Genomic DNA, 15,577 nt, shown 5'->3' with positions numbered 1-15,577 from the left:
TAGTTGAGTTTTTCCATTTATTTATTATATTTTTGTTTTTGATAAAAATAAAATTTTAGTTTCTAAAACATTTATTTATTCATTCTCAAATATTTATTTAAAATTTGTAATTGAGAAATCACCTACCAAAAAACTAAAAAATAATTTAAAGAGTCGTTTTGGAATAAATAATAAAAAATAATTATGAAATTAAATAATATACATTTAGGTTGGATCTACAAATAATGTGGACACCATAGACGCCCCAAGTCGACACCCATATGTGGCTGCAAAGCTCTCAAGCACTCCTTCGCCTCGACCATAGCATCAGATACCTGGAAAACAAATGTAGGAAGGGGTGAGTATAAAATTATACCCAGTATGAAACCTACTTTTAGGCTTTGCATTCTCAACTTATCGGGAAACTTTACTATTGACTTCAGGTACACAACTTTTTACACTCAAAGAATTAGGTAGCTAGCTTAGTTTATGCAACGGTCTATCAATGTCCTAGGTTGAGGCACTACCTCATAGAACTCACTTTTTGATGGAGATAGCATAGTGGTACTAGTCTGCTCATCATCCGTGGGAGGTTAGCTAGCGAACTCGTCCTACATGACCATATAGTTACCCAAAGCTGGGGTGTGACCCCCTGTGCGTGCTAGCTCTAATCACTACCCATGTGATCCACTCCTCTCGTAGGACATATCTGTTTTGCAGGGCAATCAAACAATACTATCAAGTCACACAACCCTAACCGACCCCATGTTTGACTCGACAGTTGTAACAACCATAAAAAATAAAATAAAATAATAATAATAATGATTTAAAGATGAAAACTATAGGGACCTAAAGTAATGTGTGAATGCCAATGCGTCCATATTACTTAAAGTAATGTGTGACAGAGGTAGAGGGTTATATCATAAAAATGATTTAAAGATGAAAACTATAGGGACCTCATGCATTTTGTGTGTTCATATACATCGGGATACTTCTTCATTTATGATGATGAGTACGGACGAGTACACTATGATGATGATGATCATGCTTCGCATGGCACTTGGAGTCTGTTGACCTCCGGACATCGCTACAGATAGCTCTCGACTATGATGGATCCAGGGGGTGCGTATCGTCTGGGGATCCACACTCGCACATGTGGGTTGTGAGTAAGGAAGTACTGCACATCCAATTTTGTACGGACTGGAAACCAGCCCTATGATAGTTTTTAAATGATAGGTTCCTATATCATGAGTTGCATGTGTTTACATTTCCTAACTCCAATAACGGGGTCACTTATTGAGTATTTCTTAAAATACTCAAGTTGTGCACTACTTCTATTTCAGGTAAATGCAAGGCATCCTGTATGACTGATGATGACATCGCAATTCGAGACCATGACACATGCAAGGTAGCTGTACTTACTTTCTTAGACTTAGGTTAGAATATGGTAGTTTTATTTTTAACATTTATTTATTTTATTTAGTATTTCGTTGTATCATTTAAAAGATGTTTTCGAACACGCAAATCCATGACAATGTTTTAAGATGAAGTTTATGTTTACGAGGAAGTTGTTAAATGTTTAATTCTGCGTATGAGTATAGATGATGATGACGGTAGCAACTCTAGATAGGTAGAAATTTAGGGTTGTTACAACAGTACTCATACCTGAGTGGAAAGGGAACTAGATGCTCCACAAACACCATACCGACTACTATCAACCTAGGAGGCTACCTTTGTCTTTCTGGGTTGCCATTGTGGGTTTTTAGATCCCTAGGCTAGCTTGGTGGCTCTGACTTAGATTCAAATCTCTTGGTTTCTCTATTTAGACTCCTTGTGTCTAGTTCGGTATGGAACACTAGTGATTGGATTCGCTGGTTGTCGCTCACATTTCTAACATGCTTGGACAACTGAAGGTGTTCCATCCTAGATCATAGTCTAGCCAAACAGACTCTAACATCCTAGTCTTATCCCATTGCTACTACTTACACGCTACAGGAAGATCATGCATACATTCACACATGTTCAATGGAGTGATTACATCCATCAAGCACCGAGAACACAAATCACAAATTTTCATCCTCCTTTCCAACATGATTATGTAAAAGGTAGTAGTAAACAATTCATACATCATTTAAGGTACAGTTCTAATATACATTTATCAAGTGTGACTAAACAGAGGCTTAACGATCATAAAAGCTCAAAACATATTAAAACTATCCACCTAAGGTTGGTTATACTAGCATGCAATATCCAAGTGATTCATACCACTATTATTTGCCTAAAAATTTGCCTAAAATTTATGTGGTTACCTACATGATTATTGTATCCTTCTGAGTTCAATTGCTTGCGAGAATAATCACAAAAAATTCTAGAAATTCTCTAGAAGATCCTAATTTAGACAAAAATAGGATTAACATCGAAATCGACATGGACAACAGACAAATGGAGTTCAAACGACACGGAAAAGGAGACTCAGGTGTGGCTCCCACAACACACACGTGTTGGAGGGATTTCACACGTGTATATTGTTAAGGATATTTAGTAATAAATTATAGTTTACAATATATATTATATTTGATATTTTATTATAAGGCAAATATCTAATATTTGCCTTGTTACCATAGGTATCTTCCCATTTATTCTTATTTCTATTTATTACTATTTCCATATTCTTATAATTTATTTGATTATAAATAAGATAACTTTCCCACCATTTAGGTGTGGTGGATTAATCAAACATTCTTATGGTATCAGAGCCCTTTCGGTTTAACAACCCTAATCCCTTATTTTCAATGGCTCATGAATTCCCTACTCATCTTCTTCTCCACCACCCCTGCTGGCTTTGACACCGCAGGGGCAGTCTTCATGGCTGCCGCAGGCGGAGCCGATTGATTACTCTTCGGCTCCACCCTTTTGACCTCTAAATCATCCTTTGCCATATTCTGTACATACAACCTCACCTTTTCCAAACATAGTCTCTTTCATTTTCTTTCCAATTTTCCCTTCATCCTTCATCCTTCACAGAAACCCTAATCTTAGGATCTTCATCAGCGTTCTCTTCGGAAATATACAGAATCTCGATAAGCTCATCGACCTTATGTAGAGATTTACCTTTGGAATCTGGGCGCTGCACCGGCCTCTTTGCCAACCAAGTTGCCACCGCCCTTCTCGCCAAAATTGGCTCCTTCACCCAATGTGGCTACTCTTCCGGCTGCCCTTCTCGCCAAAATTGGCTCCTTCGCCCAATGTGGCGACTTCTGGCTTCAACATTGTCTTTGTCCCTTGCTCTAGGGTTTCCCCTTCTACTTCTTGGGGTTAGACATATTCTCACCAGAGCCAAGGCAGCATCATCGCTAAACGACAATCCCTCTTCATGGGTTAGACATATTCTCGCCGAAGCCAAGGCAGCATCGTCGCTAAGCGACAATCCCTCTTCATGGGTTAGACATATTCTCGCCGAAGCTAAGGCAGCATCGCCGCTGAACGGCGATCCCTCTGCAATTTTCGATGGCCAAGAAAGTGTTTCTCTACGTCTCCTCTGAACCAGGTTGTTGACATCTTCACGAAAAGTGTTTCTCAACCTCTTTGAATTTTTCAGATCCAAGCTTCACGTTCGTTCAAATCTGACGCTCAGCTTGCGGTGGGGTGTTAAGGATATTTAGTAATAAATTATAGTTTACAATATATATTATATTTGATATTTTATTATAAGGCAAATATCTCATATTTGCCTTGTTACCATAGGTATCTTTCCATTTATTACTATTTCCATATCCTTGTAATTTATTTGATTATAAATAAGATAACTTTTCCACCATTTAAGTGTGGTGGATTAGTCAAACATTCTTATATATCGTGCACGAAAGATGGGTTCAGTCAAAGGTTCAATTTCCTCAAATCATATTATCTAAGTTCGACTCTCACTAAATTCACTTGATCTACGTAATTCCAACATAGCTTAATGTCCACACATTACACTTTAATCCATTAATAAAAATAATAACAACGAGACCAGACTACTTCTCGGACTAAAACAAACCTAAAAAGTTTAAGAACCAAGGTAGAACGAAGTAGCATCGAACAAGAAACAAAAAGACATTATGAACCAAGGATTAACATGGGGAGGCATGGATCGATGTTTCATGGTCACAAGTACATGCAATAATACAAACTTTTCAACAGCCTTTGCTTCATCTTCATGTTTTTTTTTTTTTTTTTTTTTTTTTTTTTTTTTTTTTTTTTTTTNCTTCAATTATTCTTTTTCTCTTTTCTGCCAAGCCCACGTGTAATCTGCAGAAAAGTTTTTGTTTTTTACCATACAGTAAAAGTTATTATCATATTTACTCAACGCTTTCGCGTAGAGAAAAGTAACTGATCTGTCATTTTTACCCATTTTTTCTCGTTTTTTACAAAACTAGTAGATTATTTCTTTTAATATTATTTCTTTTTTCTAATTTTTTTAGTGATGGTTAATATTTATATGGTTAAATTAATAAAAAAAAATTAATTTTTTTTATTCTATTTAAAAAATATTTTTAAATTTTTAAAAGCTTCAATAATATAAAAAAATTATATAATTAATTTAGGATTTTCATTACATAAATAAGTACTCTTAAATTTTATTTTAATTTTAGTATTAATATTACTTTTAAAAGTTATATTTTTTAAACGTGTCATTAAATATTTTTTCATTTTTTAAAAACATGTTAGAGATAATTTTGAGATTTTTAAAAATTTGAAGGGTATTAATAAAAAATTTGATAATTCAAGAGTATTTTTTTAAATAAAATATTAACGATTTTCTTTTAGTTTAAACATTTAGAAGTCAGACATTCAGTAATTCATCGTTTAGATGATGATTGATATTTTGTCGAAAAACGAGATCAATAAAGTGATGGGTATCCGCTACAATGCAATTAATGTATATAAATTAACCTTTTGTCGAAGACGAAAATAAGTCGTAGTAATAAATAATAAAAAGATCCGATAAGAAAAGAATCATGAAAATTAGCACGTTGACGTATTTTCAGCCGGGCGTCTAATGAGATTAGAAAAAGATGACTCATTTTAATTAACTAATTAACAAGTTCCAATTTTTTTTCGTCGAGCTAATGAAAAAACCTCTTTAGATTTAGCTTGATTCTAAGCAATATTGAGCACGGGATACTCAGTAACTAGGAGTGTCTCTTCATCTCCATAACTGGAATGTTTCGAGCTTTTAGGTTTTCGAAAACGCAATAGAATCTCATGACTCGAGTGTAGGGCAAATTCATTACCAGAAATATCTTACTCCATTATGCCACTCTTGTAAAATCTTTAGTTTATTTCTTACTTAACTTGTGGTGGCGTACCAATTAGGGTTTCGTTTCGGTTTTAAGCTCATACTTATAGTTTTATTCACTCTTTTTCTTCAAAACTCGAGTCGAAATCTATGAATTTAAACATTCCCCACAACAATGTCGAAAAATATCAACAGTGACTCACTTTTTTCACGTGCGTACTTCAAACGACCCAACTAGGGTTTACAAATTAGGCTTTCCATTTTAAGCCTGCTATAGGCTTTTTGTCTTTGAAATTTGAGTCAAAATTATCAAGTTTGAACATTCCCTACAACAATGTTGAAAAATATCAACCGTGACTCTCGCCACTCACGCATCTTTAGTTTATGTCTGACCTAACTTGTGACATACGAAAGGGGGAGCCAAAATGTGAGATCTCACAATCTCACATTGGTTGGGGAGGAGAACGAAACACCCTTTATGAGTATGTGGAAACCTTTCCCTAGTAGCGTGTTTTAAAGCTTTGAGAGAAGGCCCAAAGAAGACAAAATCTGCCAGTGGTGTGCTTGGGCTATTACACAAAATATCGTGCGTATGTGTACTTAGGTGGTCGTGACTTTTGGTGGTTTTTCGTTTTGACGTACTCAGCATGCTAGCAAAGAGATTTTAGCCACTAACCGCTCGATGGAAGTATAACCTAAATCTGCTCGAACATATTAAATTCTCTTTATGAGCATGGGAGGTAAAAAGTAGCAACAACTCCACTCAATTTTACCAACCCTAAAGAAGAAGAATCTACTTTTGGGTATGCGACGAGAAAGAAAAGAGAGAGATATTGTGATTATTTTAAAAGTTGAAAGACATTCATCCTTTTTCCTATTGGCACCCAAAAAGCTGAAAAATATGACACATTTTGTTAACACACACACACACAAACAACACACAAAAAACCACACATTCTTATTCATTAGATTCCCTATCGAATTCTTTTTTCTTACAAAGTGGGTCGGTTTTGATGCTATGTTAGATTAGACTCCGTTACTCTTTGATTCAGAAGTTTAAGCAGATGAATTAAGATATCGGTACTCTTTTATTCATATTCTTTATAGGTTTTATGGTTTTTTATAATGATATCGTAATTGTTAGGATTGCATAACACATACACTCGATCTAGATGAAGAACACAAAAAACACAAAGAACAAGAGAGAGAAAAGGTTAAGAGAAATATCCGCTAGAAGTTTATATTGATGATTTCTGGGCATGAGGGAGTCCCATATTGGCTAATTTAGGGAGTGATCATGGGAAGGAATACATCTCTATTGGTCTGAGACCCTTTAGAGAAGCCCAAAGCAAAGACATGAGAGACAATGCTCAAAGTGGACAGTATCGTATCATTGTGGAGAGTCATGATTCCTAACATGGTATCAAAGTCATGTCTTTAACTTAGCCATATTAATAGAATCCTCAAATGTCGAGCAACGAAGTTGTGAGCCTCGAAGGTGTAGTCAAAAGTGACTTAAGTGTCGAACAAAGATGTATTAGTAAGGAATACATCTCTATCATGCTGACCTATTGTTTCTAACTTTCTCCCTTGATTTGAACCGAAAGAAGTTGAACTAAACATGTAGACATCCTCTCCGAGTTGAGGAACATGGGTTGGTTGAGTCGATGCTCGAGCTTTTAGCTCAAGGTATAGGTCTAAAGCCTAGTCGACTTTGAGGCCCTCCACCTTTCACCTCCTCTCCGAGTTGAGGAACATAGGTTGGTAGAGTCGATGCTCGAGCTTTTAGCTCAAGGTATAGGTCTAAAGCCTAGTCGACTTTGAGGCCCTCCACCTTTCACCTCCTCTCTGAGTTGAGGAACATAGGTTGGTTGAGTCGATGCTCGAGCTTTTAGCTCAAGGTATAGGTCTAAAGCCTAGTCGACTTTGAGGCCCTCCACCTTTCACCTCCTCTCTGAGTTGAGGAACATAGGTTGGTTGAGTCGATGCTCGAGCTTTTAGCTCAAGGTATAGGTCTAAAGCCTAGTCAACTTTGAGGCCCTCCACCTTTCACCTAATCGAACTTAGAATTAACATAGTCTTTTTTTGTTTTTTTGTTTTTTGTCTAAACCTCTTACGAGTCCCTCCACCTTTCACACCTAAACAAACCCATAGTCAAATTTATACACGAAACCATTTCTCGTCACTTCTCGATCCCCTACCACGTTCAAAGAAAACATTTATGTGACACAAAGAACACGTTTTATTAATTAGATTCCTCGTTTTACATTCATTACCGTAATAAGATTTTCACATTCAAATTCAAACCCATTGACCTTTATTCATTAAGATAGTCAATTAAAACAACACATAGTTGAGTGTCAAAGACAAATGTCTTTGACCCGACATTTTGGAAACCATCATCGTACTCACTCGAAGAACGTCTCTTGTGGTTTAGAAAGTTTGAAAGTTTCAAACTTTAGGGTTTTGCTTTTCTTGCTTTCCACACTCTTATGGGTCCATAAGGAATCATTTGTCATGCAATGCAAGTTCTTGAATGCAAAGGTTTTACTCTTTCTCTCCATCTTATGAATCACGTTTTTGTTTGATTTTGTTTCCCTAATTCTTTTGGCAATTCTCATTCACACCCTTCTATGATTGATTGGAGATGAAGATATTTAGGAAGAACGAAATTAGATGGTCGATCAGCACGTGAATCGACTAAAGGAGGGGTACATTGATGAATCATGACTACGTTCGAATAAGAGTGATCTTGCTGATATGAGATAATGGCTAAGAAAATTGATACAAGAATTGAGTGTAGTATCTATATAAACACAGTACACTTAAAATAATCCTATGCTAGGTGGGTTAGGTTGGGTTGGGTCGGGTTAGGTTGGGAGATTCTCTAGACTCAATTCAATTGTTCCGGTTGTAAACTTTTTTAACCCACACAACCCTTATTAAATAATAAAATTCAACTCAACCTAACAATAAATATTTTGAGTTGAGTTGGGTTGGTTTGGGTCTTCGAATTATTTATTTAAAATTTTGTTTTTAGTAAAAGTAAAATAGTTCAGTGGGTAACGGAGGTGTGCAAAGGTTTCCTCGAGCCAGACGAAGATTGATCCTCGAGTGCAAAGACAGAATGGAGCTTGACTGCAAGGCCCACCCGTCGAGCAGGGACGAAAGCCAGCTTTAGTGATCCGACAGTGCCGAGTTGAAGGGTCGTCGCTCAACGGATAAAAGTTATTCTAGGGATAACAGGCTGATCTTCCCCAAGAGCTCACATCGACGGAAAGGTTTGGCACCTCGATGTCAGTTCTTCGCCACCTAGGGTTGTAGTATGTTCCAAGGGTTGGGTTGTTTGCCCATTAAAGTGGTACGTGAGCTGAGTTTAAAACGTCGTGAGACAGTCCAGTCCATATCCGATGTGGGCGTTAGAACATTGAGAGGACCTTTCCCTAGTACGAGAGGACCGGAAAGGACGCGAGGGCTTCAAAATATATGTTGAAAAATTACCTTCCAAATAGTTAAAAATTATATTTATTTAAAATTTTGTTTTAGTAGAAGTAAAAGGTTAGTTCATAAAATATTTATTTATTTTTGAACATTTAATTAAATTTTGGAACGCAGAACTTCAAAATATATGTTGAAAAATTACCTTCCAAATACTTAAAAATTATTTTTAAGAGTGGTGGGAGAATAAATAATAAAAAAAAATAAATTTGAAATTAAATAAAAAAAAATGTATATATAGTATCGATGACAAAAAAAAAATGTATATTTTAAAATTAACCATAAAACCCAATCTAGTTTGAGGGAAACCATGAACGAACTCAATTTATAAACTTTTCATTTATTTGAATCTAACCCAATTGAACCTAAATAAGTTCATAACTCAACCCAAACCGTATGGGTTGGGTTGATCGAGTTTTTCAGGACATTGAATATTTTGAACACTCTTAAAAAAAAATATGTGACTGAAGACAAAGTATTCTAAAATAACTAACTTAGTTTGTGGGAATATTCTTCACTCTTAAAAGTAATCAAGTCATGTTGTAAGAAAATGTCGGTATCGAATTCGAATTTTAAATCTTGATCTGAATCTCGAGCATGAAGAGTTATAGTCAAACAACATGTTCTCAATGGAGAAAACAAATTGGAATTAGTATCATTACACCATGTGAAATTAGAAACTCACTTTAAATTCTTTCGATTTTTTTTTTATATTTTTAAGATTTTTTTTAATTGTGTTAATAAAAGAACGGTAGATGAATGACTGAGACCACGTCTAAATGAGACTAGTCGTGAGTATAGGATGATTAAGGAATGCGTAAAAGAATTGAAAGTTCTACCTATACTACGTGCACCAGCAAGGTTCACATTCTTTTTTTATGGCTCAATCATAGAAACTCTATGGTTAAGTATGCTTTAGTTATGGAGCAATTATATATTAGGTGATCTCTTGGGATTTTCTTAGGATGCATGTGAGTGAGGATAAAGCATGCTGGAAAGACCTGTGATGTCCCACATTGGTTGGGGAGGAGAACAAAACACACTTTATGATAAGATAAGGAATCAACTACAAGGGGAATAAGATTCGAATTACCTTGTTGATCGAATATCTCAAGGCAAGAACACTTGATTGAGATTCGAATCACTCCACAAGCAAGATCGATCATGTCTAGCTTGAATGACTCTTGTTGATCAAATATCTCAAACACTTGTTTGAGATTCGAATCACTCCACAAGCAAGATTGATCATGTCGAGCTTGAATGATTCTACATGCAATCTAAACTACATAGAATTGCAAAGAAACTTAGCCATTGGCTAAAGAAAAGCACAAATGCTTCTTTTAATATATTTTCTAAGTCTTCTTACAAATACAACATACATGGCTTTATATAGCCTCAAAATGAAACTACTAAAGGCATTCCAAGAGTTGTAACATTTATACTTAATGGCCATAATGAGCCATTATGTAAATGTAACCTAAAAATACAATAACTCTAAATTACTCTAAATTGTAACCCACCCAAAATTTACAACAATCAAACTTCATTCTTCTTCAATGTAGCATGAGTTGAAACATCTTTTGATAATTTTGACAACTTTTTCTTCACATCTTCATTGAAGTATATTGTATGATTGATATCTCTTGGTTCATATCACTTTATCAGAGTGTGGAAACCTTCCCCTAACAGACACGTTTTAAAGCCTTGAGGGGAAGCTCGAAAGGGAAAGCCCAAAGAGGATAATATTTGCTAGCGGTGAATCAGAGCCGTTACAAATGGTATTAGAGTCAGACACTAGACAATGTACCAGCTTTCTCGCTGTTCCTCGAAGGGGGGTAGACACAAGGCGGTATGCCAATAAGGACGCCGGGCCCCGAAGGGGGGTGGATTTGGTGGCGGTCCCACATCGAGTGAAGGAAGGAAAGAGTGCCAGCGAGGACGCTGGGCCCCGAAGGGAGTAGATTGTGATGTCCCACCTTGGTTGGGGAGGAGAACAAAACACCATTTATAAGGGTGTGGAAACCTTCTCGAAAGGGAAAGCCTAAACAGGACAATATCTACTACCGATGGATTTAGGCCATTACAACACTTGTGTTGCCCTATGAGAATAGTCTTCATTCTTAGAACTAATGAATGAGTAACGTGACTATGTTGAAGAGGATGAAGGAGAATGTCGGGGACATCAAATGTCGAATCTGGATTCCATGGACATGGGTCGTTACAAATGGTATCAAAGCGGTACCTCTCCAAGTAAGATGTGGTTCGAGGACGAACCAAAGCAGAAGTTGGTGAGCATGTGACACCCGAATAAAGGAGAGGTACATGAATAAACCGAGACTACATCTAAAGAGAGCGATCCTGAGGATAAGGACTAAGAGGAATGGAGAAAACCCTAAACTTAATTAGAGGTTTGGTTGAATAGTCATATCCGCTCATCCCTACTATTACAACCCGTAAGGGAAGCTCATGTACATCCATAGATTATCGACATATTTGATAGAAACCTATACTTTACGAGAGTGTCACATGAAATTATATTTTTATTAAATGATGACAAGTGGGTAATTAATTTTATTTACTACCCTAGTAAATGATGACCAAGATCGATAAAATTTTTTTTTTTTACAATTTTTACCATATGTACAAATTATTAATATTTTTGCTAGATTTGCTATTAATTGGGCTTTGTTAGCCATATTTAAAAGATTGGTCGGTGGGCCTTAAATGGGCCGGATCTCTTTAGTAAATGGGCCAACATATCCATCACTAGCCCATTTACTAAATATAATTCCGTTATCATATTTCATGTTATTTATCGTCTTTCATGTTATTTATATCATGCTATACATGCAATTCACAAGGCATAACGTAATGTTTTCATGCTTCCAACATAACAGTTCATAATGTGCAAATCATACAATAGGTATTCATAACAGTCACTTAATGCAATCCGAGCATAACATAACACATAACATCATAATGCATATCAATTCATCCAAAGATAGTATAGTATCGCATTGCATAACATTTATGTATTAAATCATAATGGTCTAAACATACAATTTATTACACGTGCACGGGTACGTGCCAACATGTAACATACACTCATAACCTACGATAGAAGGGTCACTTACTTGATTAGCTTAAGCTGGTGTCACCAATTTATCCTTGAACAAAAGTTCGATTTTTTAACTTTGAAATCAAGTCAACCTTCACAAAAATGGCTTCCCATTATCCAATTCACTAGTATGTTGCAAAAGCCCCAAACATCAACAAAATCTGCATTTGATTCTGAAATGCATCCGCTTGCATCATATGTTTCTCATGTTCAATCTGCATTTCTACTATCTTTGTCTCCGTTCCTGTATGTTTCGTGAGAGTAGAGTCCCTCTATGGGTAAATTCTCTCTCCTACATTCCATTTTATAGAAAACAATATTTACTTGGGTTGGTACATCGTCATCGTCTGGTGTCGGGCTCTGATACCATCTCACAATCCATCTCTCTTCAAGGCCAGCGTCCTCGCTGGCACTCATTCTTTTCTCCAACCGATGTGAGACCCCCACCAAATCCACCCCTTTAGGGGTCCAACGTCGTTACTGGCACACCGCCTCATATCTACCCCCTTCGGGGAAGAGCCTCCTCGCTGGCACATCATCTAGTGTCTGGCTCTGATACCATCTCATAATCCACCCCCTTCGATGCCCAGCGTCCTAGCTGGCAATCGTTCCTTTCTTCAATCGATGTGGGACCCCCATCAAATCCACCCCGTTCGAGGCCCCCAGCGTCCTTATTGGCACACTGCCTCATGTCTACCCCTTCGGGGTACAGCCTCCTCGCTGGCACATCATCTAATGTTTGGCTCTGATACCATTTGTAATGGCCCAAGTCTACCGCTAGCAGATATTGTCCTTTTTGGGCTCTCTTTCAGGCTTCCCCTCAAGACTTTAACACGAGTCTACCATGGAAAGGTTTGTACACCCTTATAAAGGGTGTTTCGTTCTCCTCCCCAATCAATGTGGGATTCTCACATTGTCGACCTCCCAAAAAGCACTGTATTGTTGTGTAGATGAACATGCCGCCAGGAAATCTCGTCGTCGGCTGGCTTGTAGATCAAAACCACCGGAAGCTGAATACGACTCTGCTAGAGCAGTCGAGCCGTTGGAGGAGGTGTTGTAGTTGTTATGGAGGAGTGTGGGCGTAGCAAAACTATCGGGCAGGGAGGAGCAACAACTTCGTCAGTCGAATTGGGATACGCCGAAGAATGAGAGGGAGAGGTCTCAAAGTTTCCATAGGGGAGTTGGTTGAAGAGGGATAATGGGAAAGAATTGTTATGGTAAAGAGCAAGAGTGATGGGTCACCATTTTTTTTAATTATTATTATTTATTTATTTGTTTTTTTTACCATTATTATTATCATTATCATTTATTTATTTATTTATTTATTTATTATTTATTATTATGGTGGTTACATCACGTCTCTAAAAGAAACTTTCGTTCTTCAAAGTGGTCTAATCTTGGAATAACTCGGGTTCTCATTCTAAGAGTTCTTTGTTAAGTCTTGAAGCACAACTAAGAAAAATTCTTAACAAGTATGTCGACATTTCCTAAGCAACTTGTCACTTAGTATTCATAAAAACCTTGATTTCTTATAAAGTATCTTGAGGAGTAGTTTCGTACCTTTCCTTTTGGTTCCCATTTTAAAGTTGTCATAGTCCCCTTAAAATCTTGCATACTTACCCTTAATATCATAAATGAGTGTCCTCTGCGATCTTGAAAACATCTTAGAATCTTCATGAGAGTCTTTTGGTCATTTAACACCTCAAATCTTGGTTTAATTCTTCAACGTATTCCAATGGTCATAAGCTAGTGGTACATAATTATAGGGGCATTTTAGTCATTTTACACTTACACTTGGTTTAACCCGTTATCATAATCTAACGATCACCAAATTTCATACATAACATAATCATGTCATATTGAGTCTTCTCCTCCTAAAATTTCATCCTCACTTTCTTAAAAACTTGCTTCCCTCAAACAACTAGCCCGTTGCCCTAAAGTCGAATCAAAACTCATATTTTGAGAGACCAACTTGCCCATTGCCACCGAGACAAGCAAGAATCCAAATTAAGTTTGATTGATACTCATATTTAAGTTTTTTAAAAATGTATGAGCTCAAGTTTGAACTAAGGACCCCTAGCGTGTGAGACTGACTTGATAACCAACTACACCTTCCGAAAACTCCAAATTAACACTTTGAATTCGAATCGACATTTATATGTCGGGAGATTTCTTAAAGTACGAATATTCTAAGACAGAAGTAAATATTTAATTTTCAAAATGTCTAAGCTTGAGTTTGAACTAGGTACCTCTAGTGTGTAAAACTAACATGATAACCAACTACACCACCCAGACAAGCAACAACTTCAAATTAACGCTTTGAACTCGAATCAACACTCATATGTCGGGAGATTTCCTAAAGTACGAATGTTCTAAGAAAAAAAGCATATATTTAAAAAATATCTAAGCTGAGGTTTGAATCGGACACCTTTAGTGTATAAGACTAGCGTGATAACCAACTACACCACCCAGACAAGCTAAGATTCCAAAATAACGATTTGAACTCGAATCAAAAGTGAAAATGTTGTTAAGTTAAAAGTAAAAACATAATTTTTAAAATGTCTGAGCCCAGGTTTGAACTCGAGACCTCTAGTGAGTGAGATTAGCGTGATAACCAACTACACCACCCAGACAAACTGAGATTCTAAAATAATGATTGCGATTTGAACTAGAATCAACAGTGAAAATGTTGTTAAGTTAAAAAGTAAAAACATAATTTTCAAAATATCTGAGCCCAGGTTCGAACTGAGGACCTCTAGTGTGTGAGACNTTATTATTATGGTGGTTACATCACGTCTCTAAAAGAAACTTTCGTTCTTCAAAGTGGTCTAATCTTGGAATAACTCGGGTTCTCATTCTAAGAGTTCTTTGTTAAGTCTTGAAGCACAACTAAGAAAAATTCTTANATGGTAAAAACATAATTTAAAAAATGTCTGAGCCCAAGTTCAAATAGGGGACCTAGTGTGTGAGACAAGCTGATATTCCAAAATAACAATTTGAACTCGAATCAACAGTGAAAATGTGGTTAAGTTAAAAGTAAAAACATAATTTTCAAAATTATGGTTCGAACTGGGGACCTCTAGTGTAGCGCGATAACCGACTACACCAACCAGACAAGCTGAGATTCCAAAATAACGATTTGAACTCGAATCAACAGTGAAANCGACATTTCCTAAGCAACTTGTCACTTAGTATTCATAAAAACCTTGATTTCTTATAAAGTATCTTGAGGAGTAGTTTCGTACCTTTCCTTTTGGTTCCCATTTTAAAGTTGTCATAGTCCCCTTAAAATCTTGCATACTTACCCTTAATATCATAAATGAGTGTCCTCTGCGATCTTGAAAACATCTTAGAATCTTCATGAGAGTCTTTTGGTCATTTAACACNAGCATAATTTTCAAAATGTCTACGCCCAGGTTCGAACTGAGGACCTCTAGTGTGTGAGACTAGCGTGATAACCAACTACACCACCCAAACAAGCTAAGATTCCAAAATAATGATTTGAACTCGAATCAAACGTGAAAATGTTGTTAAGTTAAAAGTAAAAACATAATTTTAAAGATGTCTGAGCCCAGGTTCAAACTGGGGACCTCTAGTGTGTGAGACTAGCGTGATAACCAACTACAAGATTCCAAAATAATGNTGTCCTCTGCGATCTTGAAAACATCTTAGAATCTTCATGAGAGTCTTTTGGTCATTTA

The 15,577-nt window shown here is 36.5% G+C and overlaps 2 non-coding genes across 2 annotated transcripts; both read right to left on the bottom strand.

The window, feature by feature from the left end:
• Positions 1–14,435: 14,435 nt before the first annotated feature.
• On the bottom strand, positions 14,436–14,509 carry TRNAV-CAC. The gene has a single exon. It is a non-coding gene; the product is annotated as a tRNA-Val (tRNA).
• A 770-nt stretch (positions 14,510–15,279) lies between these two features.
• TRNAV-CAC lies at positions 15,280–15,353 on the bottom strand. Its single transcript has one exon. It is a non-coding gene; the product is annotated as a tRNA-Val (tRNA).
• Positions 15,354–15,577: the final 224 nt, after the last annotated feature.

This window comes from Cucurbita pepo, chromosome LG07, assembly GCF_002806865.2.
Source record: "Cucurbita pepo subsp. pepo cultivar mu-cu-16 chromosome LG07, ASM280686v2, whole genome shotgun sequence".
NCBI lineage: Eukaryota > Viridiplantae > Streptophyta > Magnoliopsida > Cucurbitales > Cucurbitaceae > Cucurbita > Cucurbita pepo.
This window is presented reverse-complemented; position numbering and strand designations above follow the sequence as displayed.